Raw genomic sequence first — 20490 nt, forward strand, 5'->3', positions numbered from 1 at the left:
ACTTTCTCCTGAGAAACACAAGTATAGAGTGAAATCACAATAACTTATACAACAAATCTATTCAAACGCCCAGATATGACAGAACACACCCCTTTAAATATGTATTTCCTTCATTTCAGTTTTCTTCCCTCCCCAGGATACCTGAAAATTCACTATCACATATTAAAGGCTGTACATGTAATACATCTACTAATAAAGATGGACATTAAAGTTAATTATTAAAAAATTACACTTTTCATTAAGACATGTATTGATAAAATTATTGTGAATAGTTGTGGTGTCTGGAAAGCAATTTTTGTTAAATATAACAATTTTCAAGCGAGTGGTGCATAAGCTTGTTATTTAGTGACTAAATTATTTCCACTGCATTCACAACAGTTCGAAATGTGTTCACTTGTTCTGCATAGCCTGCTACTGAGTTGTTTTCGGAACTGAAATCTATAAGAACATTATTTAAGATGCACCATGGCCCAGAATCGTTCATTGGGACTAGGATTAATATCAATTGAAAGTACTCCCAAATAAAAGATTAAACCTGAATATTAAAAGAGCAGGAAAGTATTAAAACAACACCATAACGTCTTGACTTCCAATCTTCTTCCTGGTTCAGGCCATGTACAGTAAAATGACAATCAGTGGAGTTATGCCGAGGTTGAAAGTTTAAGCCTCACCTGGAGCAGCCTGGTTTTCTGTCTTGACAAAAAAAGCGTTTTGTTCCACAACGGTGTGAAATGATCACGTCTTTACTCTACTTCTCTCTTGTAGCAAAGCAGCTCTTGCTAGGTGAGCATTTGCTCCGGTAAATTAGGTCACTTTTCATGTTAACTCACTTCTTCTAAACACAACATTTCCTGGTGCACGTTTTCTCTATGAAAAAATACATTGTCCCTTACATGATTGCTCGTTTTTTTTCATCAAAGAGTACAGAAAGAATAAAGAAAGGAAAAGTGTCGTAAATGAACTCTGCCGCCCGTGGGAGATGTCAAGCGCATTGGACATGAAAAGTGCCCGATAAAAGCCATTTCTGTACCTTTCTCTTAGTGTCGGGGCTCCTATTGAATGTAAAGGAGGCAACGTGCTCAGCCAGCCGACTCAGCGCTTACTGAACGCAGGTGTCTCAGAGCGGTGTGTCCAAGTGGAAGTAAAAGAGGCGAATGCTGCCGGCGTCGTGGCTTAGTTGGTTAAAGCGCCTGTCTAGTAAACAGGAGATCCTGGGTTCAAATCCCAGCGGTGCCTGTCATCCTGTCTTCGCGCACCGTTTATTGTTACAGACAATATTCTTCAGCATTATGTTTAAATGAAATGTTCATTTCGTTTTTGGCACGACTTGTTTTTCAAGAAATCCACACATTGCGAAAGATAAATTGCTCATCTTTCTTATCAGTGCAAAAGAATTACTGCCAGCAGGCAAGAAAATGACAACGATTTTTTTTTTTACTTTAGCCAAAAATCTGTGAATGTAGAAAAAATACGACGTGTGTCAGTTTCTATGGCACACTCAGTCAGGGTGTCCTTCAGTTAAACACAACGTTAGTAGATCAAACGCACCCAGAGACACACTTCGAATTAATCCGATCTAAACATTACCTTCTCTAAATGTGATTGAGTTTCTTTCCACGTCCTTAGCCATCTTGATGTTTGCAGAGATTTTCAACTTTTGACACGAGTCAAACTACAAGTAAATAGTTGAGTACCTAAGTCAATATCACCGGGAATGTGAATATAAATGTAAACATCAATATTTCTGCTGTCTCCTGAGAAACACAAGTATAGAGTCAAAACACAATAAATAATGCTAAAAAAACTGTTCAGTTAACACCCAGATGTGACAAAACACATTTAAGACTTGCATCCCCTTTAAATATGTATTTCCTTAATATCAGTTCTCTTCCCTCCCCAGGATACCTGCAAATTCACTATCGCACATTAAAGGCTGTGTGTAAGTCTTACATGTGTTCTGTCACATCTGGGTGTTAAATTAATAGATGTGTTGTGTTATTTAATATGATTTGACTTCACGCTTGTGTTTCTCGGGAGACAGCAGAAATATTGGGGATTTGCGGCTACAGAAAAAAATGTGAACTTTACAGGCAAAAGTAAGGTTACGTTAAAGAAACAAAAAAAAAACGTATTGTCACCCTTTTCAACGTGATTTTTCAAGACATTTGTTCGGAATAGTGTATCTTCTCGTGTCTGTGGCTGTTATCCTACAATAACGGTGGTGAAATAGCAGGAATGTGCGGAAAGAATCGGGATGGAACAGAAGACATATCTAGTTGATAGTAAGGTTGTGTAGGACCGCACACACTACGATGTCAGTGTTGAGTAGCGTGGTTTAAAAGCTTCTTCACGAACCGGGAAGGAGTAGAAACCTAAAGTCTTCTTATCCGTAATCAGACACGTTATCCATTGTGCCACTGGCGTTTGCATCGCATTCCCATACAGCACCACATTGAGTTCAGAGCAGCTAGTAATACTGTACATCGCCACGGTCAACATTTTCTCAATTAGATTCATGTGTTTTGTACGTGTGTCTAATTACTCCGTCTTTCATTATGTCTGGTTTAAAATAATGTATCTTTAAAACAGACAAAGGGTTTATGAGTCTCCCTGAAATTCACACACGAAGAATAAAAGATATCGCGTTTAAAAAGAATACAAAGATGCCGGCGATAGAAAACAGAGAGTCTTAAGTGCGCGCTATCACTGAACTAAACTCCCGATCGGTAACTTGTCGGCGGGTTTTTAATTGTGTTAGGAAGCGCAAACAGTCAACAGTGTACATTTTAAAGGTCTAAGCAAAACAATCAGACTTGAGGATTAATCAGAACAGGAGCCTCTACTTCTTTGTATACTGAGGTTTCGGGTGAACATCAAAGTGAAAGACAAATTCGAAATTTTCACTTTTTGATTAAGGAACAAGAAAACACCATCATTTGAACTGGATTCAAACCAGGGACATAAGAAACGCCTGCTGTTGTTGTCTACAGTCTTAAGAGCTAGCAACTGAGCTATCGGAAAGTAAATGTTTTGTCACACGCGTAGCCCAATGCAGTGTAGTGTTCCTCTTTATTTAAATCCCAGTTCGATATCAAAATACTCACTCCCATAGTCTCGTTTAGTAGAAGAAATGGACCAGGCTTCTACTCTATAAACGTCCATAGTTCTTATAAAACATTTGAAGGGACATCGGTGCAGGCAGAAATCGACTCTTTTTCTAGTGGGAACAGGATCACATAAAAACTTTCTTTTGAATTGAGAAGAGGATCATGGTGACACTCAAAACATACTTGCCTTTGCTTCTTTCGAGGACGAATGGATTATTGAACTGCAAACATCGGAACATCGGATCAAATCTCTCCACTACTGCAGTTGCTTCTTTGAGAGTTTCTTCAAATATTTCAACTGAAGGTCAAATTCAATCTTACGGATTTTGGTTTTCTTTTGATCGAAATTGTATTAAAATCCGAGCCTCTTTCACAGTTGTATAATACTTTCCCCTGCATCCTCAGATAAAAATTCTAAATACCACAAAGTTACAATATATGGAATAGCATTTATTTTTAAATGTATTTTAAAATTTGCATTTATTTAGAGCTACATTTAGTGCTAGGTAAAGATAACATTGCTAATATTGATGGAGTACAAATGGAAGATGGATTTATGAGCTAAAAGTGCTAAAACGCCTCTTGTAACAACTAAGGACTCGTAGCAAGATTTATTTTCAAATCCAATCTTTGCTATTGCATTGCGTATTATGTAAACACGACCAGTTCCGGTTTCTGGTGCGTGCATTTTTTTCAAACTGAAATTCACAAGAACATTTTTCAAGATGCGCCATGTCCCAAAACCGTTTATCAGGACTACTATTAATATCAGGTGAAAGCAGTACAAAACATAAATTTAGCCGAAATATTAAGAGACTATTGTCTGTCAGCTACTAAGCCATGTTCAGCCAACGCTAGAAATATTGCTGCTCTCCTAAAGTAGCAAAAGACCGCCAACCCAATTTAGAAACAGAACACAAAGGCTCAAACCGACGGGAGTGGGATTCGAGCCCACGCGTGCAGAGCCCAATAGATTAGCATTGCAAATTCGTGCCAAAACTATTGAGATACATCAGAATCGTACCTGTATTTCTTTGGATTTTAGGAAATTTATTTCAGCGTGTTTATTTTTTCTGCCTGTGATCTCGGAAAGAAAGACCCACTACCTGTTCACCGAAATATTCCGGGAGTTTGCTGTGGTTTAAGAGGAGTGTATGAAGGTAATAAAGGAGGGAGGACACGTGAATTGTATAGCTGCTGAACCCGGACACACACCGTCTCCAGCTACTGTTGGAGATTTACAGTTCAGAAAACTGCTGTCTCGAGCAGAAACTGATCTTCCTGCTTTAGTCAAGGTTATTGGAATCGGAGGTTACCGTGGGGTATAGCGCTTATATCTCTCTTCTCTGGCTAAACGGACAAGTTTAAGTTTACAACTGTAAAGTATAGAAATAGACAAAAAAAAAGCTAAAATACTTCAGTAAGGCCGAGCAGATAGGAAAGTTTAATAAAATGTTCTGTAAATCAATTTCCCTCGATTTCCGAACTCTCTGTTCGAGCTCTGATATAATCTCTCTGCTCCTGCCGCTGTCACTGGGAGAGTGACTAAATTCGGTAGGGCTACAGGTTGATTTCACAATGCCACATTTAATTAAATAAAGGATAAACCACAAGGAAAACAGATATGTTTTAATAAATCTTCTTCTGGCTTTATATTTCGGTCTTTCACATTGGAATACATACTTTGCAGTAAATCTTTACTCGATTACAGGCAGCCCGAACGTAAGGGAGAATCGAAGCCTATTTGACTTTCTGCTAATCACATTGAAGTGTTCACGAAGCATTTCCCTGCCCATCATGTGCCCGCAAACCGGTTTATCCGTTTTCCTCTTCCTGTCATTGTCAGCGAGCGCAACAAGAAGGGAAAATGCAGGACAGAGAAAAGGTATTATTTGTCAGGAGTGGGATTTGAACCCACGCCTCTATTCAGAGACTAGAACACCCAAGCAATGGAAAGACAGGAGCCCTTGAGTCTGGCGCCTTAGACCGCTCGGCCATCCTGACGAACTACGTTCAGATCTCTTAAAAGCACCAGTAGTTCACTAAACTGAGAAATGCTTTGCTGGATAAACGTAAAATTGCCTGTTGTAGCCTAAACGGACCGGGAAATTAAATATTCGGATCGATTCAGAGTGTGCTTTACAGCCTTCTTGTAATATTTTGATCTGCTAGGGCGCAGTCGTTTTTACAATCTGGATTATTTCAAAAAGACCGACATCAGTGTAATACAGCTTTCACGTTTGGGAACAGACCTTGTATTGTACATTTCTTATAGGTTTATTTTCCTGATTGCAACATACTGTGAAGCATAGAAGCCAGCTGCATAAATCTCTATTACACGTCATTTATGAAGGCGTTTCAAATAGCAGCCACTGCAGGATTAACGCTTTTGGAGCATGTATTATATTGTAAATAATCTTATTTAAATAAGCTTAAATTCGCATACTGTTTTTCAGACAGCGCAAACCAGTCTGACCTCCTACAACTTTCTGTGCCGCTGAGTAGATCTTAAAACAGCTGCAGCCAGAGTAGCCGTAATGGCAACCCACTGCTTTGAGATCGGCTTTTCTTATTCTGCAGAACCACCGGCATCGGAATATACTGATCCGCATAAGAAGCGCTTTCGGTTTCTGATCGTTTTTATTGAGCGCTGCTCTAACTTTACATTTGCTCGTACTAGTTTTTCCCATGAAAAAAGACATTTCCCTCATTACATGATTTCACTTTTTTATTTTCAACAAGTAGAAAGAAATAAAATATAATTCCATATAAGAGACACAGGTTGGATGGTTGGTGGTCTAAGGTGTTGCGTTTAGGTTGCAGCTTTTCCTGGAGACCTTTGTTTAAGTCCTACTTCTGACAAAGTAGAAACGAAAAAATCCCTAAGTAGAAAGCATCTCGCATTTCACGTGTTTAATGTTAATTGTCTCAGCGGTTGCCTCGGTGAATGATGGATCTTCTCTCTTGCAGGGTGACGGCAAACTTCTTCAGAGAGGGGATCTCCCACGCACGGCTTTTCTTCATCAAAAGCGGAGACAAAAGAAACAGACTTCAAACTGAAATTAATTACTTCTTGATCGTTTATGACCGTCTTTAAAAAGCTGAGAGAAGGCGAAAACGTCTTTCGAAATGAGGAAATGTCTGCTGACAGTAAACACAGCTCCTCTTTAGTACTGTGCTAAGTACCCGTTTGTTGCGCGGCAGAACGGGGTACGTTTCTGTGACAGGGCCCTGGTTTATTTTTTTTAAATAGTTGAATCATATTGAAATGTTAAACAACGGAGATAAAGTCGCTGTTGACCAGGATGGCCAAGTGGTTAAGGCGTTGGATTTAAGACTTAATGGACAAATGTCCATGTGGGTTCAAACCCCACTCCTGGTAGAGTCTTGTAAATATTTTGAAGTGAGAGGTAACTTTTAAGACTTACACTCTATTTAAATGTCATTTTACTTAATTTCAGTTCTCTTCACTCCCTGGGATAACTGAACTCACAATCGCATACTGAAGGCTTTATATGCATTATCTGTGATACAGCTTCTAATAAAGACGGAATGAAACTGTATTAATAATAAATGACATTGTTTTAAATAAACGTGTATTGATAAACTTCATAATTAATAAAAGTGGTGTGACAGGAAAGCAAATTAAATATTACAATGATATTCCAAGCAACTGATGCGTAAATTCATTATGTCGTGACAGTTTTATTCCCACTATAAAGGGTAATATTCTAATGTGATCCAGTGTTCCGCTTAGTCTGCTTCTGAATTTCTTCATTTCAATCAGTCCTCTATTTCAGTAACCTCTAGAGGGCTCAGGATTGAGTTCCTTGAAGTTAAGAACAGGTTAATTAAGGAGCTGCAGGCTGAGTTCGTTGTAGTCTTAAATTCAAGAATTCTTCGATTTTAAGAAAAAAGACAGGTATGTTTTGTGTCTCATGGTGATCCTCTTCTCGATCCAAATGAAAGGTTTAATATGATCCCTCTAGAAAAAAAATAAGTCAATTTCCGCCTGGAGTGATTGATGCCCCATCAAACATTGTGTAATATTCCTGGATGTTTATACAGTAGAATCCTGGTTCGTGTCTTAAATTCAAGGTAAACAAGACTAAGGAAACGAGTTGGAAACTTGATGTTAAACTGGGATTTAAATCACCCGGAACATGACACTACATTGGGCAGTATGTGTAAAGAAACAACTCCTGTCATCCCTTCGATAGCTCAGTTGATAAAGCGGAGGACTGTTGTGGAAACAGCGTTGAATCCTTAGGTCGCTGGTTTGACTCCGGCTCGTAGGAAGGTCCCTTTTGTGTACTTTAATCAAAGACAATAAATAATTTTCACTCAGACGTTGATCAGAAGCTCAATAAACGACGAAGCAGAGGCTCCTGTTCCGAATTCCCCTCACGTCTGATGGTCTTGTTCTAACCGAGATCAATCTAAAGTGGTACAAGGGATTTTAACAAATCTGTTCTTTGAATTCAGGGACTGCTCTGTCTGCTTTGTGCTGACCACATTTATATGTCTAAGGTATGTGTTTAATAGAAGTATATTCTACATCTTTTGCCCACTGGGCCAATTGCTGTTCACGAGCTCCTAGCCCCACTTGTTCCCAGTGGAACCAGCCTGAAGCAGCAGAACAGAGGTTTTGTTTCATTATATTGTCTGCTGTTGTAAAACAAGTCATCCCTTAGGGATAAAAACTCTCCCTCGAGTAACGCGTCTCCCGTATTTGCCCCATACGCCCAGGGCTCATCTCTCAGCTGAGTGATCAAAAGCTGAGCTCCAAGATTCTGAATTTCATGTTGGGGTACAACAGACCCTGCTGTGAGATTGGGCAGGGGAGAGCTGGTTGTGCTCCTGAACTAGTCCCTCCTCTCTTAGTTATTCCTGTATTTGCATCACAGTCTATAAACTCCATCAGTGCCCTATTGCTTTTCTTCCAGTTCCCATATTTTGTTATAAAAACAGCTCTGGTGAGTTAGGTATCTAACTCAAATTTCACAAACCTATCCAAAACGAGTTCTGGTACAATTCCTTTTTTACTTGAAGGTCTTTAGCTTAGTTGGCAAGACCTGGGTTCGAGCCTATACAGTGAGGCATGAACTAGGGCGGGAGCGACAAGGACAGAAACCCTAGAACCCGTTACAATAACAAAAGGACAGAAATATATGGGGATAATTTCGAAATCGCAAATATGAGATACCATAGCGCGGTTTTTTCTCACTCCCTGGCGGAAATGGGCTTCATTATTATGTGTATTCTTGATACATCACAAGGAGGTACTGTTCTCTTTATCGTAGCCCCGAACACCTCGTATGGAGTTTGCGTGAGTGAGGTCAGTAACGAGCTCGACCCAATCTACTGCTTTCATCCAAAACAGCCCTTTATTTGGCTTTAAACTCCACCTGTTACCCCTCACACTCAATGTTTCAGAAAAAGGTTTTAATTTAAGCTTTGCCCAGCAGAGTATTTGAGCAGAGAAAATGAATAGAAGCGCTATTCGCGCCAGTCTAGCACAGTAACCACTAACTCCAATAATAAAATAATAATAATAATAATAATAGCAGCGAAAAAATCCCGGCTCCTGCTTAAAAAAACAACTATTGAAATTGTACATCTCCAACACTGGCTGGAGACTTTGGGTACCCGGGCTCAGCGGTTATATAGGACAGGACTCGGCGAGTTGCAGGTGAAACTCATTGCTCTGCGCTCTCCATGCGGAATGTGCGTCTCCTCCCTCCAGACTCGTCACACCGCCTTCATACTCTACAGCGGGGGAAAAAAAACTCCCCTTTACTGTCTTCATACATCCCTCTTAAATCCCAGAAACACCGAAACTCCGGGGCGTTTCTGTGAGTCAGTACTGGGTTTTTCTGTTCGAGGTTACAAGCAGAAACAATAAAAGCGCTGAAAGCAGGAAGTTATTTCTGCTCTTAGGCATAAACGTGTAAAAATACATTTTCTGATTCCTAAAACCTAATAAAATCCATGTAAGTTTCCCTTTTGTTCCCAATGCACATAACTGAATATAAACCAGTCACTAGTTATGGCGCAGTTCTTACAACAAAGATACTTACATTACGAACTTTTTTTTCATACGAGCTCTTGCCGTTTTTAAATTGAATATTTTGTTTCAATTCGCTAAATCACACGAAACACCAGCAACACTCATCGTAAGCATCTGACCAATCACATTCCTGAATTTTAAAAGTATTAAGTATTTATTTTAAACTTTTTTTAATTTTATACACTTGTTTTACATATTCTTGCCATTTTTGGCATATTGTAAGTGGATTGTAACTTCAAAGTGATCATTCCTGAGCTTTATAACTGTGTATCATTTCTTTTAACCTTATTTTAATATTTTTTAATTATTTTTGCATTTTACAGAACGTTTTAAATATATTGTGAGCATTTAAGCATAATTTTAAAATAGGACTATCAATGCTCCTGACTTTTAAACCTGTATTTCTTCTGACATTAATCTCTCCACCTGCAGATGAGGAGGGAGGTATTTGATTTTAAATTTGTTGATTTGGGGGGGGAATGTACATGAATTTCCTTGTGTGTATCACCAGTGGGAAACTTGGCATTTTTGGATGAATTGCAATCTATACTGCAAGGCCTTAAGACTGATATAGTAATGACTGGAGATTTAAATAACACATTTGATACATCACACAGGAACAGCATAACATCTAAAATGGCAGAACCCTCTAAATCACTGAAAAAATTCAGGCACATTCATAATCTATAAGATGTTTGGTGGTTACTGTGTCCTGCTTCCCTTTCATATTTTTTAGTGTGCACGAATCTGTCCCTCTTCTTTTACTAGTTTTTAAGGAATATTCTGATATCTCTGATTACAAGATCAAGCCAGAAAAAAAATGATGACAATTAGTAGGAAGAATGATTCAGTACAATGTATTGAAAATGTATCAGGATGGTCAGGAGGCGCGCTGCGAGAATGTCCTGCCCTTGGGAGCCTTTCTGCTCCTGGGCCGTCCTTCCCTGGAATTCTTTAGAATAGTCTCGCACCCCTGGAATTCTCCTTAGAAATTCTCCTTCTGGGAGCTCTGTGTTGCCTGTTTTTACCTGGAGGAACTTCAGCTCATTCATTGGCTGAAAGTTCCATGGGCATCAGAATTCCACGTAGGTTACTCGGCCCTACCAGTCCCTGATTGGTTGATCAAGGTGAGATGTGAGTCACTTACTCCTGACACTTAGGAATGCAGTCCAGATGTCCATCTGGCACTCCCTAGACAGATAGGCGCCAATGGATGACCATTGATCATGATAGCCAGGCTTAGCTAAATGCATCCCCATTTGGGAGCTGTCCCTTATCAAAAGAAAACATCTTTAAATCAGCCTGCATGAATAGCTTCTCTGTGGCTGCACCACAGAGATGAAGAGAGAGATGGGGCCTTATTTGGGAAAGCACAGCAACACTTAATTCTGTCTTATTAACAAGCATTGCCGCTACAATTAGTAGGAAGAAAGATACAATGTATTGAAAATGTAATATGTTTTAAAGGATTAAAGGGAAAAGAAATACTTTATCTACGCAAACTAATTCAACTGAGCTCCTCTAAACAATATAGCCTGAAGAATTGCCAAAGCACAATGTATCAATTTGGGTGACACTGGGGGAAAAGGATCACAACATTGAGAACCACAAGGCTTATTTTCAACAGCAAACTTTGTGCTTGAAAATATTTGACAAAAAAAGGAATATTACACGCACGGAAACCAATATTTACCACTAGGGTAGAATGCAGCATAGAACAGTTGAGGTTGACTTGTTCACAGTGAACTGTCCTCCAGCGATAGTCAGCTGTAATCACCGACGCAGACATGATGTTAATACTCTGACAGCACCTTGGCTGATTTGGTTAAAGTGTTTTCCCCCTGGTTATAAAAACGTCTCAAAATTCTGACACTGAGGTGTGAGACACAATGTAACAGGCTCTCATAATCCCGAAGTACAATAAATTTTACTGTATTGTTTTTTAAATTTGATCCTGTGAACATTGCATGTCCCTCCTTCCTCATTACCAAAAAATCTCAATGTCACCAACAGTATGTACATTTGTTATTACAACACAAATGAGTTGTGACGTTGTGAACATGGCATGTTAAAGTATATAGAATATCTAGATCAGAACAGGCTAAATGCAATTCATAGTGATTTATCATTTTCTTATTTTCTAAATGAAAAAAAAAAAAATTTTCAGTGATTATGACACTTCGGTATGATATAAAATATGCTTCAATGACAGAATAAATAATCATGGAAAAAATACCCACAGTGGTATTCATATTTGTGATTATAGGAATGTTAAATATCAGGTGAGTAGCTGTGTCAGCAAGCGTAGGCTGCAAAGGAACAAGTAAAGGACTATTCCTGCTGAAAAGAGAAGAAAAGAATCACAACGTTTCGGCTGTGGAGCCTTCTTCAGGTGTGAGAAAGACAGGGCAGTAAGCAAAGATAATTTTCTTTTTATCTTTGCTGACTACAGTTTATCTTTGATGACAACATCAAAGACATTAAGTAATTTTTACTGCTAACAGCTCCACATCAACTTCCTTTTATATCTAACCTCATCAGATCTCTCAACTCCCAACTCTTCCAGTTTCTCACTTCAGAGAAGGATAAAACATTCAATCATCCTCTACAGAGAGAAACCATCAACACCCCTACCACCTCCACAAATCCTAACCTTGTTGTTACTATACCCTCTGACCTTTCCCTTTCAACCCTTTGCATCCTCAGCTGACATATTTTAAAATTACAATAGACTGTATAGTATTTATGTTTAAATTTAAGGTAAATATGTCAAAATATCAAAATCCAACTGCACAGTGCTATCGTAACAATGCTTGTCAAGTTCTCAAACAAACCTGCATTGTATTTTTAATATATTTCAGCAGAGGATTCAACTGGAGTATAAATGACGATTCGACGATCATTTTTCTTGGGTGAATATGGTTTTCTGGGGAGTTACGATGGTGGGCATTATTGGACATTTCCTGGTGATCCTGACACGTGTTAAACACTCGCATTTGTTGCAAATATTAAAATGGCTATGGTTTCGCTGAGAAATCCAATCGACCGAAGACAATATTTACATCGCCAAAGAAACTCGTCCCTGGGTGGAATCGAACCACCAACCTTTCGGTTAACAGCCGAACGCGCTAACCGATTGCGCCACAGAGACTGACATGTATGTTTTTCTCTCGAATCACAAATTCCCGGTTAAAAAAAAAAATCTCTAACCGTTTATTTTGCCAGCCGGTAATATTTCTTCTGCACTGATAACCAAGAATTGGATTTCATTTTCCGCAAGCTGTGTGAATTTCATCAAAAATAAGTTTTCCAGAAAGGAAATGAACACATGCATTTAACGAAAACAAGCCCTTTGTGAGTGCCCAAAATGGTACGTTCTGTACTACAAGAAAGGAAGAAAGACACGGCTGGGATTTGAATTTCGTTTTTTTTGTTTCATAAAGAGGCGCTTTAACCAACTAAGCTACGGTGACAGGACAACCATCACCTTTTACAGCCACTTGGACACACCGCTCTGAGACATCTGCGTTTAGTAAGCGCTGAACCTGCTCTCAGAGCAAATTGCCTCTTTTACATAGCAGCCCCGACACTGAGAAACGAAGAGAACTGGCTTTAATCTGGCATTTTTCATGTCCAATGCGTTTGACATCTCCCAAGGGCGACAGAGTTCTTTTGCGACACTATTTCTTCTTCTTTTTTCTTTCTGTACGCTTTGATAAAAACGAAAAATCGTGCAAGGGAAAAATGTACTTTTTTTCATAGAGAAAACGTGCACCAGGAAATGTGTTGAGAAGAAATGATTTAACATGATACGTGACCTAATTTATCGGAGCAATTGCTCACCCAGCAAGGTCTGGAGAGGTTGGAGAGTCTGGTGGATGTGATAATTATATGGTGTTGTGGAAGAAAACAGTCTTTCTCTGAATTCTCAATCAATCGGAATTTCAGTGCGAAACATAAAACCCTTGTCATATTTAAAGAGATTATATTTTAAAACTCATAAAAATCAGAAAACACATGTTTTTCACTTTGAAATTTTAGACGGAGCGGTGCATTACTAGTAGCGGCGCTGAGCACACTATGGGGGAATTCAGGTTATGTGAAATGTCAGCGGTTTAATAAATAACGCGTCTGATTTCGGATCATAAGATTGTAGGTTCGACTTCTACCTGGCTCGTGTAAATTATATTCAAGCTCCTCAGTAATAGATGTCTATTATGTAATGAACCGCACCTGAAAGCAAACGTTGGGTCTGTTTCCTTTGTTTTCCAGCATGAAATAGCAAATCGTTACAAAAAGCACCTGCAAATGTACAATAGCGTTTTTTTTTTCAAATTACATTTTCAGGCTTCAGACACTTTTTTAATAAAACAAAAGTGTCCGGAAACTCATTAACTTTCAGGTTTGATTGAACCTGAATTAAAAGAAGTTATCTGAAACTTCCGGGATTCCATTCTCTGATGCAGCTGTCTCTAAAGTTGGACGTGATGTTTAGCAGATGTGAACGGTGCCTTTTCTCTTGTGTTCAAGGCTATTCGCTGTGTGAGCTCCACACTGCGTGTCCTGTACTGCTCTATTTTGTTTAGATTATCTATGTGGTGTACAGATAGAACTCAACTGCATGGTCTGAATTCCGTGTTCAGGACCAGCAGAACCTGAAAAACCAATAGCTGACACGCAGCTTTCTGATCTGGAATCAGACGCGCTACCGTTGCGCCACGAGTTCACATCTCTCAGCCCCTTTGAATTCCCCAAAGGAGACAAAAAAAAATCCGTTAAGAGCGCCGCTCTTCCGAAGAGAGTCTCTTCTTCCCAGACCACATTTTATTCTTCCTGCGCAGCTCTTGTGCAGGTGTTGTTCTCAATTACAGATCCAGGAACACTGATTTTTTTTCCTATTTTTTTCAATTAAGTACCCCATGGTGCAACGGTAGCACGTCTGACTCTAAATCCCCAAGTTCATTTTCAAAGTATATCGGAGTCAACTGATACTGATCAGGTTCTGCTGCTACTGAACCCGCAGTCTTCACCTTAAAGTTCAATTCCCCAAGCCTTTTGACCTTATATGTCCATCCCTTCTCGTCAAAACTCGTATTTCCACAGGGTACCCTCCAGAAATCGCAGTATAGAATGAAAAAACTCCAGTAGATCTCGGCCGCTGTTGGTGATTTTCATTTAAAAATAAATGAATCTCTGGAAATTTTACGGAGTGTATCACTTTCACCGAGACCGAGAAGTGTTAGCTGTACATGAGTCTTTGTGGTTCGGTTGTTAACCAAAAGGGTGGTGGGTTGAGCCCTCCCAGGGACGCTATGAGCCTTTTAATGTACACACCCGTCTCACTTTAACTCAACGGCCGGTCTTGTACCGCAATCAAATACAGAGCCCGTAGGAGGCAGTAAGCCCGCGTATATAGCTCACTGTGTGTATAATGAAGAAGCAGAGGTTAGTTTCTCATCTGCGCGTAACAGAGCCTTACGCAACTCGTACTGTACGAACAGCTAGAGTTTGATCCCCGCACGGGCTATTAGTTGAAAGGCCATTGTAAATGACGTGTAAGAGATTTATAGATAGATACTTTATTGATCCCGTGAGGGAAATTAATAAAGCTTATCCAGCTGGCGTTTATGTTTCACACTAAATTGCGATCTTGAAACCAAAATAATTAGAAATATGGAACACAACCGTTGTTCCCCAAGAAGGAAAGCTGTTTAACACTGTCGTCACTCCTTTTTATTTAACCCAGATTGTGAAAACAACTCTGCCCTATCAAAGGAAAATGTTGCACAAAAGTTGGAAAGCACACTCTGAATCCATCTGTACTGTATACTTGATTTCCGCGATCCGTTCAAGGCTGCTTGGTGCTTCGCTAGCGAGTCATTTCAGGGAAGAAACTCAGTTTAGAGAACTACTGGTGCATTTTCACTCATTGAATTTGATCTTTGTACTCTCTTTTCATTCTCAGCTATAATATTTCAAAATTACAGTTCGGATTTGTTGGAAAACTTCACAGGCATTATTAAGTTAGAACTGTATAATTGTATTTTAATATCTTGGTATATTTACCTTCATTTTAATATGGATGTAACCATAAATGTTGTACTTTTGTCGTACTTTTTAAAACATTTTAACTGAGGACGCACGACGACTATTATACCATGTGATACATGCAAGACATCTGTAAACGAAGATGTAATTACAGTCAAATTGGCAATTAACAGAAAACCACAAGTTGTATAATATTATTTCTCTATGTCGATGATTAGTTGAAGGATTTGAAGAAACTATATATTATTCCTCGATATCGATGATCAGTTGAAGGATTTGGAGAAACAGCAGCGATAGCAGGTGATTTTGGTTTTGAACCCATCTTTACACCTCAATAATCCATTTGTCCTCGAAAAAAGAAAAGACAGGCATGTTTTGAGTCTCATAATGATCATATTCTCGATCCAAAGAAACGTATAAATTTGATTCCTTCCGTAGTATTTTGGATTTTCTTACAATGATTTCACGAAGTATTGCCAGGATCTACAGTATATTACCGCTCGGTAGCGATAACACTGCTGATATTGATTGAGTAGACATCGATGATGTATTGACAACTTTATCTGAAGCGAGAAGTCCTAGAACACTGTCTATGATGTGTTAGGATTCATACCAAGATATACTTTTTGTTTTCAACCCAAAATGCTGCTATTGCATTACACATTATATGAACATTACCAGTTTTGGTAGCTTCTCTGCGCGATTTTTCAAAACTGAAACTAATTACAAAATTACTTAAGATCAACCATGACAAAAACATATAAATCAGGACTAATATTAATATCAACTGATGTTACTACAGAAAAAAACTACAGTTAAAATTTAACTGAAATATTAATAAGACTATGCAAGCCTAAAAAGTAGAACAATTAAATTTATATAACTTTTTTTTGAGAAATGGGCTCACACACCGGAAGACACTAACGTTTCTCTTCGTTAGAATATGTGAATAACAGTTTAACTAAAAATGTTTGGAGTCCAGAGGGAGGACTCGCTCGCTGAATGATCTCTCAAGAAATCCCTGGTGAGATTCAACAGGTGTTTTCTTCAACAGCCACTAAAAGTCTGATGACCTTCTCTGGATTTTCTGAATATGACGTTAAATTAGTTCAAATCATTTGGTAGTTAACAGAACGAAATGCTTTGGAGGTACATTTAAAACAGCAGAGCAACACTGTAGCACTTCGTGTGTGACTGAAATTAATTGTGTAAACCTGGCTCTCTATGAACACGAGCAAAGAGTTCTCACTCACCAGAAGATTGCGATGTGAGCACAGTAATATAAGACACCTGGAAATGCCGGGGATTGAACCCGGGACCTCATACATGCGAAGCATGCGCTCTACCACTGAGCTACATCCCCTAGCCTACCGATGGTGGAACTGACGTAAAGATGTTCATATGTTTACTGAACACAATCCACCCTTCACGAAGAATGCCTGCAGTTTCCCACTTTCGCGTTTCTTCTACTACAAAGTAAATTAATGGGAATGAAGAAATAAGGAAGGGAAAATAATCGCATCGAAGCTTCCAGAGACTGGGCAAAATGAATAATTTATTTTTATATCCAGTCACATGGGCGACGGTGGTTGATTCTTCAACGGGGGGGGGGGGGGGGTGCGTTTTTCTACCTCCTTACTCGATTGTCTTTCAATTATGTTTTCCTTGAAACCTTTTTGCATCTTTTAAGTGCTTGCGATTAAATTACGCATAGAAAAACAGCAGTACAATTGATGTTCATGGACCGATGCACACAACTCCAGTGATAAAGCCCTGTCTGTAAATATTGTAGAAGAACGTTAAAGGGCGAAACAACGCTCCAACCACGTGAATGGTAACAAGAAGGATCGTGTTCTTATTTAATATGTGCTTTTGAATTGCCTTGTCAATACACGCAGGCTTTAGAGATGGACAAATAATTTACAGTGGTGTTTGTAAACAAAGATGGAACATGTTATTTCTATACCAGGAAGAAAGGAGCAGACTCTTAAACTTTAAGAGGCAGAAACAACACCTCATCACAGCTAACACTAATTAAAACGACATCACAACAGAAGAGTGAAGCCTTGAGTGAATCAAATCAGTTTTTGTTGGTCGTCTGTGTCTTCATAACTTTGTAGGTGAGAGAGAGGATTGCGAAAATGTGCAGGTGCTTCTCAGAAGTGCGTTGGTGGTATAGGTTCCTTCAAATAACTGAGCCAGTGCATCCCCCATTCTTTTTAAGATGATCTGTGATCCGGTAACACATCTCCTGAAACTAACATTCGAGGTAGGAAGCATGCTCTTAAACACCAAAACACTCAAAAAGGAAGAAGCAGGTCTCTGTACACAAGACGGTAGTGCGATATTAGAATTTCTGAGTTTTTGACGGATTCAGGCTCCTTCTCAGAGGTCCTTGCTCGCCAAATAACTTTGCATCTGAGGAAGAGCACCACGGAAAAAACCCAACTCAACAAGCGAGCGCGTTGGTTGCTCTTGCTCTTAATGCAAGGAGCTGTTTTTTTTTTCCTCGCAATAATCATTATTAACCAGAAACAGGTAGCAGCACAGGTAGGTTGCATTTGTGATTATGTCACTTCTCTCTGCTTCAGCAAGGTCAATAAAAGACTCTGAAAGTAGTAAAGCAAAACTGAACTCAAAATCATATTAGGAATTCTGAGCGATATCTCCATACAGGTAATCCAATAAGAACGTTGAAATATTTGAATATCATCTCTTTGTATATTGCGCTGCTTTTTACCCAGAGTAAAACTATTGGATTGAAGGAATGCTAAGCGCTGGGTTAAAATGTATAGTTGTTATTTGGAGAAATCTGTAAACTCGTGATCTTATATGTTTTAAAAGACAGCACAGGAAAAAACGACAGTGCTGATTATTTTCCAGAGACGGAGCACTGATGACCTATCCGAGCTGATTGATAAAGCCCACCCAGTGGATACTCTAGCAGAACGTCAAAGAACATTCACCTTTGTATCCAAAGAAACCACAGGAACAACATCAGGAAGCAAAATCAATTCCCCTTTTAAATCTTTCCTGTAAGTTATGCTATGTGAATTCATGAAGTTAATCCTCTGAAATCTTTTGACCATGAACAAAGTATTTCCGATGGAGCGCTATGTTCAAAGATTTAATAAGCTTTACCCCTGCCAATGATTTGGCGTGAAGAATTAAAAGTTTCACAGACAAAAGCAGCTCACCACCACAGCCAATATTAAATGTACTTGCCGGTACACTATCATGTGCACTGCCTCAAAAGTGATCTCGGCAGATGTTGTTCCCTACATAAAGCTGAACATGCCAAAGAGAATTTATGTTAAGAAAACAAAATATTTTTTCTGCCTTGATGTTAAGCCTGTATTTTAGAAAGTCTATCTCTAAACACCTCCCGCAGCCTAACAAAAGGTGCTTTTACTGATCGTATTGCAGGTCTTAAAACATTAACATTTTGCAGCCGTGGGATTCAAACCCACACCCCCAGAGAAACTGAAGCCTAAAATCCAGCAACTTAGACTGCTCGGCCACACTACCTTCCTCCACACCCATCTTCCTCACATTGCTGGCTTGGAAAATGCCGGGGGCTTCAGCTCTTGTCGTCGGATCTAATGATATCATGATATATGGAAGTGACTGCACCTTCATCTTCCGAGATACTTTCAATAGCACAAACGCTACTTTCACCGGCACAAACAGCAATAACGAAGGAGGTGGGATTCATCCTTTGTGCTGTTTGTAGGGGCGCAACTCTATGGTGATCTACTGACTTGAAAAGCAAAATTCAAAATCCTCTGCTACTACTATTGCTTTTTTCATAGTTTCTTCAAATCCTTCATTTGAACGTAGATTTTGAAGGATATTGATGATAATACCACATAAATTGTGGTTTTCTTGTGATCGCCAATTTTATTCAAATACCAGCCATTTTTACAGTTCCTTGAATGTTTCACAAGGTATAATACCCCCCCTCGCATCCTCAGCTAACATATTTTAAAATGACAATAGATTATACAGCATGTATGTTAACATTTATATTAAAATATATAAATAAAATAAAGTAAAGACACCAAATAACATACAGTGCTAACCCAATAATTCTTGTCAGGTTCTCCAACAAATCTGCATTGTTATTTTAACATGTTTCAGCTGAGGGTGCAACAGGAGTATAAATGAATTTTCTCGCCAGCCATTCAAAGACCAAATTCCATGAGTGAATATTATTTTCTCAGACGTTGCCGGCATTGGACTTTGCCGGTGGTATTGAATTATGTCCACAACTATTGTAGTAGTTCCTTCTTGAAGTTCGACACGTGCAAAGCACTCGTAATATCATAGGCGTTAAAGTTCGCTGAGTCTATTCGAGTCATGGTGTGTATCCCTGCCTATCATTGGGAGACGGGTAGCTTTTTTACACTCAGATTCCAATCTTCAATGCTTTGTGTGAGAGCTTACATAACTTTCATTTTCTCACATTTTCTGACGACTGTTCCAAAGGGGCACCCTGACAATTCTGAATACTTTTCAAAAATCTGCCTGCATATTTGATTATTGTCACTTCATTTAAAAAAAGTTCAATATTGATCATAACTAAAGAAAATAATGATCACGAACAAAAAAGGGATAAAGATGCGAGTCAATCTTGAATCTTAGCTCGGTGACACGGGCTTTTGTTCTGATATGGTTGTACAAGAAACAGGAGGAATCGCCAGTCTCCTATAGAACGTGAGATGAATCAGGAGTGAGCCATTTCGTATACTCGTGCATATGTCAACGCCTGAACTACATCGTAAAACTAACATTAAGTTGTCAGAGACATTCATTTATATACAAACAAGAGACAGACCAAGTAATAATTCTACATTAGTTCAGGTGGGTACACCTGAACTAACTAACAAACCTATTAATAATTCTACATTAACGTGTCCTACACTGATCAGACTAATTGACATGGTCTGATTCAGAGCCTGTGCAGTTCGTGCTAATTACAACAACGACAGTTCTTAATCCTCATCACCGAACTGAGCACAAGTTCAGCTGTTCTCCAGTTTTGTTACACATGGTTTTTCATTGCAAATGAGTTCAGAGCTGGAGCTGATCTCCAGACAATACAGTGTTTTGGGTAATTTGTCGAAATTCGCATGAGGCTGCAGACAACTTACCCAAGGTGTTTTCTATAGCTTTCAGGTGCAGTTCATTTATATTAAAGAATGTAAGTGGTATAAACGCAAGGAGTCAGACGGCAGTCGAACCTATAATTTTCTGATGCGAGGC

The 20490-nt window shown here is 39.0% G+C and overlaps 5 non-coding genes across 5 annotated transcripts; 2 read left to right on the forward strand and 3 right to left on the reverse strand.

The window, feature by feature from the left end:
• The first annotated feature begins 1162 nt into the window (after positions 1-1162).
• On the forward strand, positions 1163-1236 carry trnat-agu (transfer RNA threonine (anticodon AGU)). The gene has a single exon. It is a non-coding gene; the product is annotated as a tRNA-Thr (tRNA).
• A 3764-nt stretch (positions 1237-5000) lies between these two features.
• trnal-caa (transfer RNA leucine (anticodon CAA)) lies at positions 5001-5111 on the reverse strand. The gene is made up of 2 exons: positions 5074-5111; positions 5001-5046 (listed from the first exon to the last, which is right to left on the reverse strand). It is a non-coding gene; the product is annotated as a tRNA-Leu (tRNA).
• A 1295-nt stretch (positions 5112-6406) lies between these two features.
• On the forward strand, positions 6407-6489 carry trnal-uaa (transfer RNA leucine (anticodon UAA)). Its single transcript has one exon. It is a non-coding gene; the product is annotated as a tRNA-Leu (tRNA).
• Positions 6490-12254: 5765 nt separating this feature from the next.
• Positions 12255-12328, reverse strand: trnan-guu (transfer RNA asparagine (anticodon GUU)). Its single transcript has one exon. It is a non-coding gene; the product is annotated as a tRNA-Asn (tRNA).
• Positions 12329-16516: 4188 nt separating this feature from the next.
• On the reverse strand, positions 16517-16588 carry trnaa-cgc (transfer RNA alanine (anticodon CGC)). Its single transcript has one exon. It is a non-coding gene; the product is annotated as a tRNA-Ala (tRNA).
• Positions 16589-20490: the final 3902 nt, after the last annotated feature.

This window comes from Atractosteus spatula (genome assembly GCF_055471065.1).
Source record: "Atractosteus spatula isolate fAtrSpa1 chromosome 10 unlocalized genomic scaffold, fAtrSpa1.hap1 SUPER_10_unloc_14, whole genome shotgun sequence".
NCBI lineage: Eukaryota > Metazoa > Chordata > Actinopteri > Semionotiformes > Lepisosteidae > Atractosteus > Atractosteus spatula.